Source organism: Eubalaena glacialis, chromosome 4 (genome assembly GCF_028564815.1).
Source record: "Eubalaena glacialis isolate mEubGla1 chromosome 4, mEubGla1.1.hap2.+ XY, whole genome shotgun sequence".
Taxonomy (NCBI): Eukaryota; Metazoa; Chordata; class Mammalia; order Artiodactyla; family Balaenidae; genus Eubalaena; species Eubalaena glacialis.
In genome coordinates this window covers 86,090,372-86,105,658 of record NC_083719.1, presented here as the reverse complement: position 1 = coordinate 86,105,658, position 15,287 = coordinate 86,090,372, and the positions used below count along the sequence as shown (strand labels likewise).

The window sequence follows — 15,287 nt, the reverse complement described above, 5'->3', positions numbered from 1 at the left end:
GAATCAACTGTACCTAAATATTAACTCTTTCTTTCTGGCAACTTTCACTGTTTTAATATTAAAATACACACATTAGTTTCTGATTGTGTGAATTAATTCAAATTGACATGAACCAAAGATTAGCTTAGACAGTGAAATAATCAAATTTTTATAATTTTTGCTTTTAAACTTTAGTTTTCTGTCAGAAAAAAATGAAGAAAATAAATCTAAGATAGAATGTTTGTAAAGAAATTGAAACCAGTCCAAATTGGTAAACTATTTTAAAGTATATACAATTAATATATACTGCTAGCCCTTTTTATAGATTCCACTTTGGATTCCACTTATCATAATAAGTTGCAATTTTATACTATAAATCAAAGAAGAATATTCTGCCTGTTGCACCAAGAAAATAACAGATTTATTTGGCTAGTAAAAGAATCTCCTGAATTTGCTATCAACCAAATATGTGATATTTTATTATAAATGTTATGAAATTAAAGGGAACAGAAAATTATTAGTCCAATAAATAAGGATATGGTTATCCTTATTTAAAGTTTTTACCGTAATCAGGACATGGCATTATATATTACAAAATGTGTATTTGGTTTTCAGGTTTGTGTTGAGGATTAAACAAAAAACTGCACTGAATATAAAGTACATAAGTACTTAAGTGGATAAAACATGTCCTTACTCCTATTTCTACATTTTATTTTTCTTTGTTTACTTGTTTTATTTTGTTTTCATAGCAAGCTATGAAAATGGTCATACATTTGTATTCTCTAAACTGATGCTAGCACGCATCTTTTTCCCCCTAAAAGTTTCCCCACAAAATATAATATGTTTTTCATTAGACCGGTTGTGGATTAGTAGTTTTCAGAAGAATTAGATGAATTTTAATGTGCATATATTTTTCTTTGTAATTTATAAATGAACCTTTCATATTCACCAACCTTCCATATTCACCTAACATAAACCATATTACCAGTTTTCAGTATTTTAATCTTCTGATATAGTATTAAAATATAGAAGATACAAGCAGTAAATCTTAATGTTTTATTTTCAAAATATGTTCCACTTTTGCATTTGAATTTATTCTCAGTCTACTTAAAAGCAAATGTTACAGCTCACGAGAGGATAGCTGTTAATTTCAGCTCCTCCTCAAACCATCCTTGCAGCCGATTGAAAACCAGGATGGAGGAAATTAGCTGAATCTGATATAGTTCAGCTGAAGCTGAATTTTCCTTTATCTAATCTTAAGGGGATCAATAGCAGAAAATTCTTTTCCCTTAAACTTACGGACTTAAAACAACTTTGAAAAGCTAATAAATTACTAGGCAAAACGGGTTTTATTCAATAACCATGCAAGAAAATGTACCAAAATGACTCTCTATAGTTAATATTTGAATAAATAATATATTCAAGACATTTTTATTAAAATATTTTTTTAAACTCATTTTAAGATCAGATGAAAGATATGCCTCTTGAAGGATTTTTACTTCGATGAACAATCTTATACTTCCACATTTACATAACGTTCAAAATAAAATACATTAAATACATGGGGCACTAATTTTTATTAAAGAAGCAACAAGAATCAAAATATTTCTTTAAAATGTGATCAATCTAATTTAAAATAAGATAAATGGAAATTCAATCTATTTATGCAGTAAGCAGAATAATGCCTCTTGCCTCATAGATATCCATATTCTAATCTTCAGAATCTGTGAATATATTCAGTTTCATGACAAAGGGGAATTAAGGTTGCAGATAGAATTAAGCTTACTACTCAGCTGACTTTAAGATAGGCAAATTACCCAGGATTATCCAGATGGATCAAATTTAATTGCAAGAGTACTTAAAGGTAGAAAAGAGAGGCAGGAGAGTGAGTCAAAGGAAGATGTGAGTGTTGAAGAAAGGCACACAGAGATGTAACTGTTGTTACTCAAGATGGAGGAAGGGGGCCATGCGTTAAGGACTGTGGGCATCATCTCAAAGCTGGAAAGGACAAGGAAACAGATTATGTATGCCCTAGAGACTCCAGAAGGGAATGTAACTCTTCTGACACCCTGATCTTCTTTTAGCCCAGTGAGACCCAGGCTGGACTGCTGAACTACAGAACTGTAAGTTGTTTTTCATTGTTTTTAAGCCACTCAGTTTTTGGAAATTTGTTAAAGCATCAGTAGAAAACTAATGCAATACATCATACTTTTCGTATCAGAGCAAAAGGGCAAAATACACACACAATATATGGGTTTACAAGGTATGTGTGTGTGTGTGAAGTTGACATTAGTTGAGTCAATTTTACAATACTATCCAAAATTTCAAATATGCCTTTTGTCTTTATAATCCCATTTCTGGAAGCTTATTCTAAAGTTGTATTTACATGTATGGAAAATATGTGCACAAAAATGTTGATTTAAGACAATTTTTTAACTTAAAAATTTGAAATAATGAAATACAAATCAATAAATAATCGCTTCCTATGCCTCTGTGTTTGTGTGGGTGTTGCTTTCATAGACTGTAATAGCTATAGCTTCAAAGAAAGACATCTTGGCAGATGGAGACAACTGAGGGTTAATTACTTTCAAGAATAAATTTTTGCAAATTTGAATATTGTACCATGTGCATAAACAACTTATTAGAAATGGGTTGGTGAATTTAAAACTGAATGATATCATCTCATAAATTTCAGGGCTAATGGATGGTGATTTTTTAAAAATGTTATAGAGGTTTGGGTGAGAGTTGGAAAATCTAGTCTTCTAATTCTGGCCCACTTTTTGTTGGGGTTAAAGAGTTTTTGCTGACATCCTCATAGATTTTTCTTGAATCATGATAGATGAAATTGCAACAGTTTTCTTTGTCATAAGGTTAAGCGAAAAAACATAAAATGAGTAAACAGCAAATAGAAGACTTTGTAGAACAGCTGATAACAATCTTGTTTGAAACATAAATTAAGTCACTGGTACTTGAGCCATTCGATAGGTAAGGTTTCAGGTGTATCAGGGTAAACAATTAGAATAAAAATGCCCTTCTATAAAGGGTTTGTGCTGAGAATGAAGTGATTCTTCTCACCTGGGACTTGCAAAGGAGACGACCGTATGTGTAGCTCACTTTGAAATGTGCTGTAGGTATGATGAGAAAAACAATCCATTTGTAATTGCTACTTTTAAAGGCAGGTGGGAGGAATGGGAACTCTCCCAATAAATCAGTTACACTTTTTAAGAGAGCCGTGTTGGACTACTCCTATGGCATTTCCTCCAGTGAAGAAAGTTGTAACAAATAACCTCGGATATTCCTAAAGTCAGCAATCCAAAGAGTGTTTATCAGGTTGAAAACTTGAAAGAATTCTTTCAGTCTTGGTTCCAAATCCCCTAGGAAAAGAATATGGTGATGACCATATGGGCCTCCTAGGACATGTTTATCATGTGTTGCATAAGAGCCCTATGGGTCATAGGTCTGCTGCTATACATAGAGTGGAGAGGTACCACTGGGTCAAGACAAAATACAGTGGCTGGGGCACTTGGTGGGATAGGGCTCAGATGAGCAGCTGTATTTTCTCTAAAATGAAAATGGCTAAGTTTGAGAGGCTCAAGAAACAGAAAAAATAACCACAATATGGAGTAGGGTACATGATGGTAAATCCTCTCATACAGATCATAACTGTCTTAACTTAATTTTAGTTCTTATTTAATTTTATATGAATTTTTGCATAACACTAATCAATGTACCCAACAAGGTAATAGAATAAAGATATTGAATTAAATGAATTATGAAAAGTAACAGTTTAAAGAAATATACTATTTTAATTTTAAATACAATATAAAGTGCTTATATAGTATGAAGTCCTTAGAATCAGTTAGAAATGTTTGGACAATGCATAAACATCCTATATATTTCAAATTAACAACGATTGAAATTCATTAATACAAATATATCTAGTAAGTCAAAGTGCTTTTGTAGATCTTAAAATTTTTGCCACGGTTACAAAAGATATGATTGCATATTGCTCTGAAAAAAAAATAGAATAGCACAACAAACAAAATCAATGGAAAATTATATATATATATATATATATATATATTTATATGATCTTGTATATAAGCTCGATTCTGGAAAAACTTTTTCCTGAAAACTAAAGAGGACATTTTTTTAAAGCCATAAACTTTTCATATAAAGAGAGTTAGGAGAGCTGAACTCCTTCCTCATACATGCAGTCTCGGTGCTTTCAAAAAAGCAATTTTAAGTGTGTCACAAGGTCAACTGTGGACTCTAAAGTAGTAAATCCACATATTTCCAGCATAGTTTCATGGCAGAATTACATGCTTTCATAGGAGAAAAGGCAATGAAAAGGAGAAATAGCATCTGCTCAGCTTTAGGCCTGATTAAGGGAAATTAGTTCCATCAACATATGTAAATGCCCATTACTTACCTAACAGAATCTTAGAGCAGTAAGGAAGCATAAATGTTAGCTGGTAGAAACTTGTCTCGGTAGTCTGGGCTTGGATACTATTGTCCTAAGTGGTTTACTCAAAATCAACCAACTACGACAAAACTGAAACTTGAATACATGTTTTGTTATTTCTTAATGGACTAAGCATCTCTAATATTTGCCTGCTTGGTACCAACTTGTTTGAGGAACTGTCCCCATTCTACACATGTTTCTGATTTTCTACCAATCACAGAGCCTCAGATGCAAACAATGGTCTTAGGACCTAAGTTTTCACTTGGGGCATTTTTCTTTAGGGAAATTTTCTCAGTAGTGATTTATTGGGACAGTAGTCTATTTGAACTTAATCATGTTATGCAGCATCTTGAAGAAACTTCTCATGAGTCACAGCTATTGAAAACTGAGTCGACATCTTTGCCTTTTTTTCTTGGTTTTGGGGTGAAAGCTGAGTATAATCATTAAGGTTGAAATCAGGTATAGATTTTTCATAAATGCCTTTTGTCAGGTTGAGGAAACTGTCTTTATTCCTGTTTTGCCTAGTGCTCTTTATCATTATTAGATGTTGACTTTCGCTAAAAACCTTTTTCTGCACAATTTGAGATAATCATATGGTTTTCAAGAATTTGTGTGTGTGTGTTCACGGAGGATATTTGTGTATAGTTTATCAGGTTTTGGCATCAGGATAATTCTGGTCTTATAGAAGTATTAGAAAATGTTTGCTTTATTGCCTGAAAAAGTTTGTTTGAATTTACTTCTCTAAATGTTTTGTAGAATGCATGGTGATTCTTCACTGCATGGTTCACTTTCCAATTTCTTTAAGTGTCAGCCCCCTAGCTTTTCTAATTGTCCTCAGTGGAAAAAGTAGTCTGAATTACCTGGTCATCTGGTACAAAAGCATAAAGGAACTTGGTAGTGGCTCTTCTTTCTTGGTTGGAGATGCTGATGAAAGAAGTCAAATTGAAATTGACTCATCTCAGTACCTATAAAGGGAAGCAGAAATGCACAGTATCCTCTTAGCTTTACCCCTAAAATGTGTCTAATTACCTGGGTGAGTCAAGTGAAGGAGAAATATTCAAAATATTAAAGCGCTGATTAATGATTACTAAAAATGCATAAGATCACAGACGTTTTAATCTATCAGTCATTGTAAAGACATGTAAGACAGGCGATTATATAAATGCTGTCCTCTGTTGGCCCTTGGTTTTTCTAACATAACCCTGAATTTATCTTATGCTTTTTTCTTCATGCTTGCAACACTTCTGTTCTATATACTGTTGCTACACAACAAATTATGGTGCTGTAAAACATTTTATTATACTCATGAATTTTTTAAGGTCATCTATTGCATATAGCACACAGGAATGTCTTCTCTTAGATATACAATGTTTGGAGCTTCAGCTGGAAATAATCAATAGGAAACTTATTTTGCTCATCTCAAGATACTGAAAACCTGCCCTTGTGAAACTTGGGCTCCCATTTGTCCCAGAGCATTTGGGGAAAATATGTATTGAAGAGTCATAGGCAGTTCAAGGCCATGAAGAGTCATGGCCTTTGTGATCAGACAATGATTTTCAAAAGGCTGATCCAATGATGCACTTAATTAAAACCTTCAGTTTAAATGGCACTTTAGGTTTTCAAGTTTTATATCATTGATCCATTGCCTTCCCCTTTAGAGGAGAGAAATGCATTACCCTATAAACTCCATTACATAGTGTTGTGAACAAGGAGTATCACCGATGGACCACTGGTTTTTATCATCTCACCATTGCTAGGAAGGTGTTGAACCAACTATTCCAAAAGTTATCTGAATATTTTTAATGTAGTCTTGAAGACTGAATGCTAAAACTCTTTAGCTAAAAAGTCTTAAAGAAACTCAATTGCTTATGCAGGGAGTATTTTGTGATTACAGAGCCTTTGATAATCTACCAGGAGTTTATATTACTTAATGCATTTCGATAAAGCATAACTTTATTAAGGTTTGTTAGTGTGATTTTCTTTTTAGTAAGTATATGTATTAGTCAATCCAAAATTTTCTCCAAGCAAATACCATTATAGTCATATTCAGTGACAAATATCTGTGTTTCTCTTTTCTGCATTTTGAAACAGAATAATTTTATGATAAATATCTTCAGTTAATGGATACTTCATTACTTCTACACATTGTACAAGCAAGTCTTGATAGGTTTCTATACTTTGACAGGCAAATTTCATTCCTTATCATAGCTCAAGTTACTATTAAAATATAAATCTATAATATATATCTAGATACTTTTCAGAGAATATAACTTCAAATTTTCTATGTTATGCTTCTCAAAATGTCAAGATACAGAAGTCTACATAACCCTTCCTTAGAGATGTTGAAGAAACCATATAATTTCCATTTGGAGATGATTCACAGTGCAGCTACTGAGAAAAATCAAATCCTTTATTGACTCTTTTGACTATGACTAATAGAGTAAGAAGAAATTTGATAAAAAGGACCTATAAATTTGATTACCTAAAATAGAAGAGTATTTCAGTTTGCATCTTTAAACATTCCGTAGGAGTTTGTTGTTCAAAATTTCAGTCATTTTTCAGTTTTTTGCATTATATTTATCTTATAAACCTCTCTATATTAGAAAATTTAGTTGGCTATAATTTGAGAGACAGTAAAATAGAGTAAAATCCTTTAAGTTAATACATTTAAAGTCATACCTTGACCCATAGTATATGCTTCGAGAAGCAATACTTGGACTACCCAAGCCTTTGCTCAAAATTTCCAAAATTACAGTGACAAGTACTTAAAAAGTAGTATTTGGACATGCCTTTCCTATTATGCAATTAATCTCCTCTTTGACAAGAGACCTCTCGGGATCATTCATAGATTTAACCATTAGGCCCAAAGAGGGCTACTGAGGACCATCTTTTTTTAGTTGGTCATCCGGCCTCGTAACAACAGCTCTGTCATGTGGCCAGAATGAGCTATGATTTTAGGTATGGGTTAGATAGGAGGGAGAAAGGAGTATGAATGTCTTACAATGGAGTTTAGCCTAATGAACTTTAGTAAAAATGGGGGCTTTACATATCTTTCCTTGCTCAGTGGAGATGTCAGCTTTTGGCTGTGAGGTCACAACATATTTCCAAAATTATTATTGTGATGTTGTTATTCTTTGTGAATATTGACAGTCCTGAAGGTCCTAGAGTCAAGGAGTAGGGGATATGAGTAAAGGCAAGACTCAGGTATTCATGACTCCCTAAAAATGTTAATTATGTAAAACTTGTTTATATTTTATTTTTAGATTATTTATATTTTTATATGAGTATCTAGATTAGTGTCTTTTTTTCCACTTCGTAAGAGGTGTAGTGAAGTGAACACTGAATAGATTCTCTCAACTTCTAATTTTTCAGGCCAGATGAACTAGAGTTTATATCTAACTAGTACTATTATCCAGGAGAAAAAAAGGATCCAGAAACATAAAGTATGAAAGGAGAGGTAAAAGATGTGGAGTTATACATCCCCCAAATCCAAAATTCCCTAACATGTTAAATAGAAAAGCTTATGAAGAATATACCCAAGCTGTTGTCAATTGTTACCTCTTAGGAGGAAACTTAAATTAAGGGTTGGTGATTAAGTGTTTATGGCAGTATTTGGTTTTGTTTTTCATCTTTTGCTGTTAGAATACCTTTACAGTGAAAATGTGTGTATTCCTCCTGACTTTAAAAAATGTAAAATATGAAATATAAATGTCTAGGAAAATAACAGCAATCATAACTATGAAAAGGATAGTGATCAGGACATTTTGCATTCTTTAATTTTATACCCTTCTGTGTTTAATTTCTTTTTACAGCTAGAATGTGTTCATTCATGTTTGCAGCACTTAATTTTTAATTCTTTTCCACTTGACATTGACAACTCAAGCTTCTTTCCTTCCCTCTCTTCCTGGCTTTTTCTGTTTCCTTTCTATTCACCTCTGTTTGTCAGCCTAGTCCTCCACTGTTCCATCTCATGGATTAATAATGGCAGTTGATGCTTAGATGTGAGTTATACCTTAAGAGTATGGTAGAAAACAGTGGAGTAAGCTATTAACCTGTAAAATTGTGTTCGACACATCAGCCTTATGGAAGGTATGCATGTCATTCATGAATTGGCTTATATTCTTGTTCCCAGAAAATTGCCAGTGAAAGATCTATATTCATCAGACCGCCTTATATCTTAAGGAGGAACTTTTGGCAGGTGTTAACATAGTTTAGAATATACAATATAAAAAAGTTTGCTTATAAATATTACATAGGCCTCAAATTTTCCACATTTTTTGCTAAGATGTTTCTAGCATTTAGGACATAAGTTTAGCAGAAATAAACATAGCAGCTTAATGTGTATTTATACATTGGGAGATGACAAGTCAACAGTGCAACTTTCCACTTTTCTCAGGCACAATTAGGAATTCTCACATCTAAAAACATATCTGAGGAACTATTATAAATGGAAGAAAAGTCCATCTTTCTTAATAATTAACAATTTAACAAGAATGGTTTTTTGTATTCACCCTGTGAAAATACGTTCTGAATGCAAATAGAATCGTAATTTTTGTTAGACATTTTACTTGCTGCTTCTGTTTGAAAATAACTCTGCACAAATGAGCTCATCAAGAGACCATTCTTATTCAGATTTCAGCTAAACTGTCAACGCTTTAGAGAATTCTTCAAGAAACTAGGTAAAACATCTCTCTCTTCTCCCTCCCCAACCAAGATACTATTTATCACATTATCCCCTAAATCCTTAAAAACTCTAACCACTGTTCAATTATCTCCTTAAAATAATACTTAAGCACCATAGTAGTAAACAACCTCTTTGTTTATTCCTGCATCTCCATTATCTATAACGATATCTAATATCAAGTAGCTACCCTATAAATATTTTTGAATGAATACATTTTAATTATTGAATAAATACCAGCAAATGAGTAGCAAATCTAATATTATTCTACTGGTGTACCCTGCCTTCACCTTGTCTAGATTATATTTGATCAGAAAGAGAAGGGTAGGATTTCTTCCAATGCCAATGGAGATGATCCATGTTACGACTATCGCTGTGAATTTTCTCAGCCATATGGTTGGCGAATTCCGGCTTCCATAATCTTGCAAGTGCTGCTGGTCTATGTCTTTCTAAAATTATGTTCATCTGGCTCCCTGCCTGGTCTATAGCAGTTGTTCAGGAAGGAAATTTCTGCATCCAGTTACCCCACACTGATAAAACATGGACAACAGGTAAAAAAAATTTCAGTATCTCAAGTAGCCACTGTTTATTTCAAGTAACTAACTTTTAAAATTCTAAACTCTCGATTACAAACACATTTTCTATTCTGATAATTATTAGCCACAGCATACATTTCTTTATATGCCACACTGAGCAAGAATGTTGGGCCAAGAAATTTTCTAAATATTTTCTTATTGAGATACTTCTCATGAAGATCACATAGTAAATAAATAGTATGATAAATAGACATAGGTATGCATGAAAATATAGAAACAGAGGTGGACAGCATACTAATTTTTAAGAAGCATAAACTAAAAGAGTAAGGCTCAAAAACAGTATTCATACAAAAAGGAACAGAAATTGAAACATAACAGTGGATAACACATGGGCTTGCTGTGCCGTAGGTGTGAAATAGGCAGTGGCAGCTGAAAGTTCAGTTCCTGATAAATGGAACTAGAAATGCTGCACATGATATGGGAAACTAACTCTAATCTTACTGCTTGAACCCTGTGTCCAATCAAGGTGTATATCAATGAGTGAAAAACTACAGTTGATTTGACTTAAATTAAATTCTTAAAATTTTAAGATAATTATAGATTAATTGCAGTTCTAAGAAATAATAGAGAACACATATATTCTTTCCCCCAATGAGAATATCTTGCAAAAGTGTAGTGTAATATTGCAACCAGGATATTGGCATTAACATAATTAGAATACAAAATATATCTATGGCTCCAAGGATCACTTATGTTTTTCTTTTACAGCCACATCAGGCAAGCACTAAGCTGTTCTCTATCTCTACAATTTTGTCAGTTCAACAGATTTTTTTTTTTTTTAAATGATTGACTTTTTAAAAAAAATTATTTATTTATTTATGGCTGTGTTGGGTCTTCGTTTCTGTGCGAGGGCTTTTTCTACTTGCGGCAAGCGGGGGCCACTCCTCATCGCGGTGCGCGGGCCTCTCACTATCACGGCCTCTCTCGTTGCGGAGCACAGGCTCCAGACACGCAGGCTCAGTTATTGTGGCTCACGGGCCCAGTTGCTCCGCGGCATGTGGGATCTTCCCCAGACCAGGGCTCGAACCCGTGTCCCCTGCATTGGCAGGCAGATTCTCAACCACTGCGCCACCAGAGAAGCCCAGTTCAACAGATTTTTTTAAAAAATAATATGCTATCTAATATTTTAGGATTTACTTTTTTCACCCCATATAATTCTCTGGAGAGTCATCTTATTTTTTATGCATATCAATAATCTATTCCTTTTTATTGCTGAAAAGTATGTAAGGGATGGATGTCCCAGTTTGGTTAACCATTCATTCATTCATTGGAAGGCATCTGTGTGGTTTGCAGTTTTGGGACATTATAAATAAAGCTGCTAAAAAAAACTTGGGTACAGGTTTAATTACTAAAGTAATTCTTCATTTCTTGGGGATAAGTGCCAAGGAGTGCATTGATTGTTTCTGGAATCTAGACGCTAAATGACCCTAAAACTCAGTCAAAATCTTTTCCAGAGAGGATCTACCATTTTACCTTCCCACCAGCAGTATAGAATGATCTGTTTTTTTCCATACCCTTGGTAGCACTTGGTGTTTACACTTTTTAAAAAATTTTTAAATTTTAGCCATTCAGTTAGCTATATACTGCTATCTCATTGTGGTATTTTAAATTGCATTTCCCTAATGACTATGATGTTGAAGATCTTTTCATGTGCTTATTTGTCATCTATATATCCTCTTCTGTCAAAAGTCTCTTCATATATTTTGCCCATTTTCTAGTTGAAGTTCTTGTTCTTAAGTTTTGTCGATACATTATTCACGTAGTCTAGATACTAGTCTTTGTCAAATACCTAGTTTGAAATGTTTTCTCCCATTTTGTAGCTGCTTTTTTTTTTCAATTCATCAGTTCTTCCTTTTATATCTTGCACTTTGGTGCCAAATCTAAGACCTTTTTTCCTAGCCTTAGATCTCAAATATTTCCCATTTTTGCATGAAAATGAAATAGTCTTATGTTTTACATCTCGTTCCATGAACAATTTTGTGTAATTTTTGTAAGGTGAGACTTAGGTTATGGTTCATTTCTTTTTCACCTGTGGAGGTACAATTCCTCCGGGACCTTTTACTTTTGAGACTATCATTCCTCTGTTGAATTGCTTTTATGTAGTTGGGCATATATGTTTCAGTGTCTCTCTAGGCTTTTTATTTAATTCCATTGGTCTACGTCTACCTCTCCATCAGTTTCACACAATCTTGATTATTATGAACGTATGTCTTGAATTTGCATAGACTTGTATGAGCTATTCTAGTGCTGTTTGCTATTCCATATAATTTTGGAATAATCTTGTCTATGTCTGTAAAAATAAATTTGTGATTTTGAGAGCAGTTATTCTAAACCTTTATTACTTTGGAGAAAATTGACAATTTAAAAATTGAGTTTTCCCATCCATGAAATTAGTGTGCCTTTTTATTTAGATCTCTGGACTTATTCATCAGTGTGATGATTTTTCAGCATACAGTTCCTGTACATGTTTTTTATATTCACACCAAAGTATTTCATAGGCATATGCAATAATAATGTATTTAATTTTGGTGTACTTGTGGTCATTGCTAGTGTTTCAAAATAATTTTTTTGTATATCATGTATTCTGTGATCTGAATGGAGTTGCTAATTAGTTATGAATGTATATTCCTTGATTTTCTATGTAGACAATCATGTCATCTGAAAATAGGGCCAGGTTAATTTTTTCTTTTCTAATCTATGTGCCTTTTATCTCCCCTATTATGCTTCATTATACTGTCTAGAAGTTCCAGTAGTATGTTGAATAAGAGGGCTGAAAGTGGACATCTTTGTTAATATGTCGGATTATACTGATTTTCAAATATTGTACCAGTCTTGCATTTCTAGTATAAATCCCACTTGATCATGGTGTAGAATTCTTTTTATATATTGCTGAATTTTATTTGATAATATCTTGCTAAGGACTTTTGTGCCTATTTGATTGTGGATATAAGCCTGCATTGTTCCTTTTTGTTCTGTCTTTGGTTTGGAATCGAGAAAATAATAGGGTGTTTGGAAGTGTTTCCTCCTTTCATTTTCTACAAGATAATATATAGAATTGATGCTAATTCATTGAACATTTGGTAGAATTCTTCAGTGAAATTATGTGGGTCTGGGAATTTATTTGGGGGAGCATTTAAATTATGAATTCAAATTCCTTAGTTAAAGGCTAATCACATTATCTGATTTGTATTAGATATGTTCTGGTAATTTTATATTTTTCCAGGAAACGGTTCATTGCATTTAAGTTATCAGATTTAGGTGTGTAAAATTGTTGATAATATTCTCTATTGTACTTTTGCTGTTTATATTTCAGACCTGATATTGGTAATTTGTGTCTTTGTCAGTCTTGGTAGCAGTTTATCAATTTCATTGTTCTTTCTGAGAACCAATTTTTTGCTTTGAGTTTTCTAAATCTGTGTTCTCTTTTAAATTCCATTTATTTCTGCTACTTTATTTTCTTCCTTTTTTGTTCTATATTTATTTTGGTCTTTTTAATCTCTATTGTTGATGTGGAACTTGAGAATAATATTGTAAGACCTTTCTTCTAGTCTAATATATACTTTTACATATGACCAATTCCAAAAGATGGAATAAAATGGCAGAAAAAAACACAAAATTCATGTGAGAAATCATATTATGGTAGATATAACAATCCCTTATAGAAATTTAAGTGAACAAGTTTAAATGAGTAAGATTATCTTAAAAGATTTTCAAAATATGCTGTTTACAAAAAACATACCTTTAAATATAAGAATGTAGAACATTGAAAATTAAAAATAGAAAACATGTAACATGTAAAACTAATCAAGATAAAATAGATTAAAAAATATATATAGACATTGTCCTTGATATGATGTGATTAGCGTGGTACTTTACCTCAATGGTTTACCTACCAAAAAAATAAATAAATAACTTCATTCTAATCATGAGGAAAACATCATACAAATTCAAATGGAGGAAACCTACAAAATCATTACACAGTACACCCCAAAACTGTCAAGGTCATCAAAAACAATGAAAGCCTGAGAAACTATCAGTCAAGATGGAACTAAGGAGATAAAATGGCTAAATGTAATTTAATTCCTGGATGGGATCATAAAATAAAAAGGACACTAGGTAAAACTAAGGAAACCTAAATAAAATATGGAAATTACTTAATAATAGGTCAATATTGGTTCATAAATTATAATAAAACTACCATAATAATTACTGTAAGATGCTAATAATAGGGGGAGCTTAGTGTAGAATTTATGGGCACTCTAAAGATGTATACAACATGGTTAACAGGTATATCCTTATTAACAACAATAAAACATGATTTTAACGTTGAAAAACTACTTTTTTAAAAAAGCGTACAGGAGTCATCTCATTATAGTGTGTCTTAACCAACTCCCCAAAAAATAATTATGAATATAGTTTGAGACCACAGTGGAATATAACTAGAAATGTTCAAATTCCTAAAAATTTGAAAAGTGAATATTGTACAAAAAGATAAATCCATTATATGAAAGAAATTACAATGTAAATTAGAAAATATTTTAACTGAAGGTATATTAATATGCCATAAAACTTTGTAGAATTCAACTTAAGATATGCTTATAGTGCAATTTACAGTCTCAAATGTGTATATTTGAAAGGAAAAAGACTGATTATCAATGATCTAATTAGAGAAGCATATAGAGGAAATAATGAAAATAAGAATGATAAGAAATTAGTGAAATAGAAAACAAATGAACAGTAAGGAAGTTAGCAAGCCAAAAGTTGATTTTTGGAAATATGTTGAATGATGGAGGCATAGAGAGAAAACAGATTACCAATATCAGTGATTTATAACAATGTAGCTTATTTGGTGTCAATTTAGCTTTTCAATTTTAGCTTTTAGGAATAATTCTGTTCCTACACACCTCTGCCCACCCATTTATACTGATGTTGTCATAAATTGCATATTTAGTTTTAATGAATGTTTCTTTTAAATCATGTAGGAAATACAAAGTAGAGTTACAAACCAATAATGCAATAATACTTGGTTTTATCTTTGCCTATGTATTTACCTTTACCAGCACATTTATTTCTTTATGCAGCTTTGAGTTTTTGTCTAGTGTCTCTTCATTTTAACCCAAAAAACTCCCTTTAATATTTATTGTAGAGAAAGTCCAATGTTAACAAACAAAAGCAAAGGGAGTTTAACTGGGAATGTCTTATTTTATCCCTCATTTTGAAGGGTCTGCCACAAATAGAAATCTTCACTGGCAATTTTTTTCATTCTTAGTGCTTTCACGATGCTCTTTGTCTTTGACCTTTAGCAATTTGACAATATCGTTCTTTGGTGTGGATCGTTTTGAGTTTTTATCCTACATGGAGTTTTTTGAATAGCTGGTTTGTGTTGATTCATGCCTGCCATCAAACTTTGGACTCTTGGGCCATTTCTACAAATACTCTTTCAGTTTCTTTCTCTAAGTCTTATCCTTCTGGGACTCACATCATGTATGTTGGTCCTCTTGGTCATTTTCCAAGGATCCCTTAGGCTCTGTTCTCTGTTCACTTTTCTTTTCCTTTTTTTTTTTTT

At 32.5% G+C, this 15,287-nt stretch overlaps 1 pseudogene; it reads left to right on the top strand.

The window, feature by feature from the left end:
• The first annotated feature begins 2,811 nt into the window (after nt 1-2,811).
• On the top strand, nt 2,812-3,590 carry LOC133090543 (protein BTG4-like; annotated as a pseudogene).
• The last annotated feature ends 11,697 nt before the right edge of the window (nt 3,591-15,287 follow it).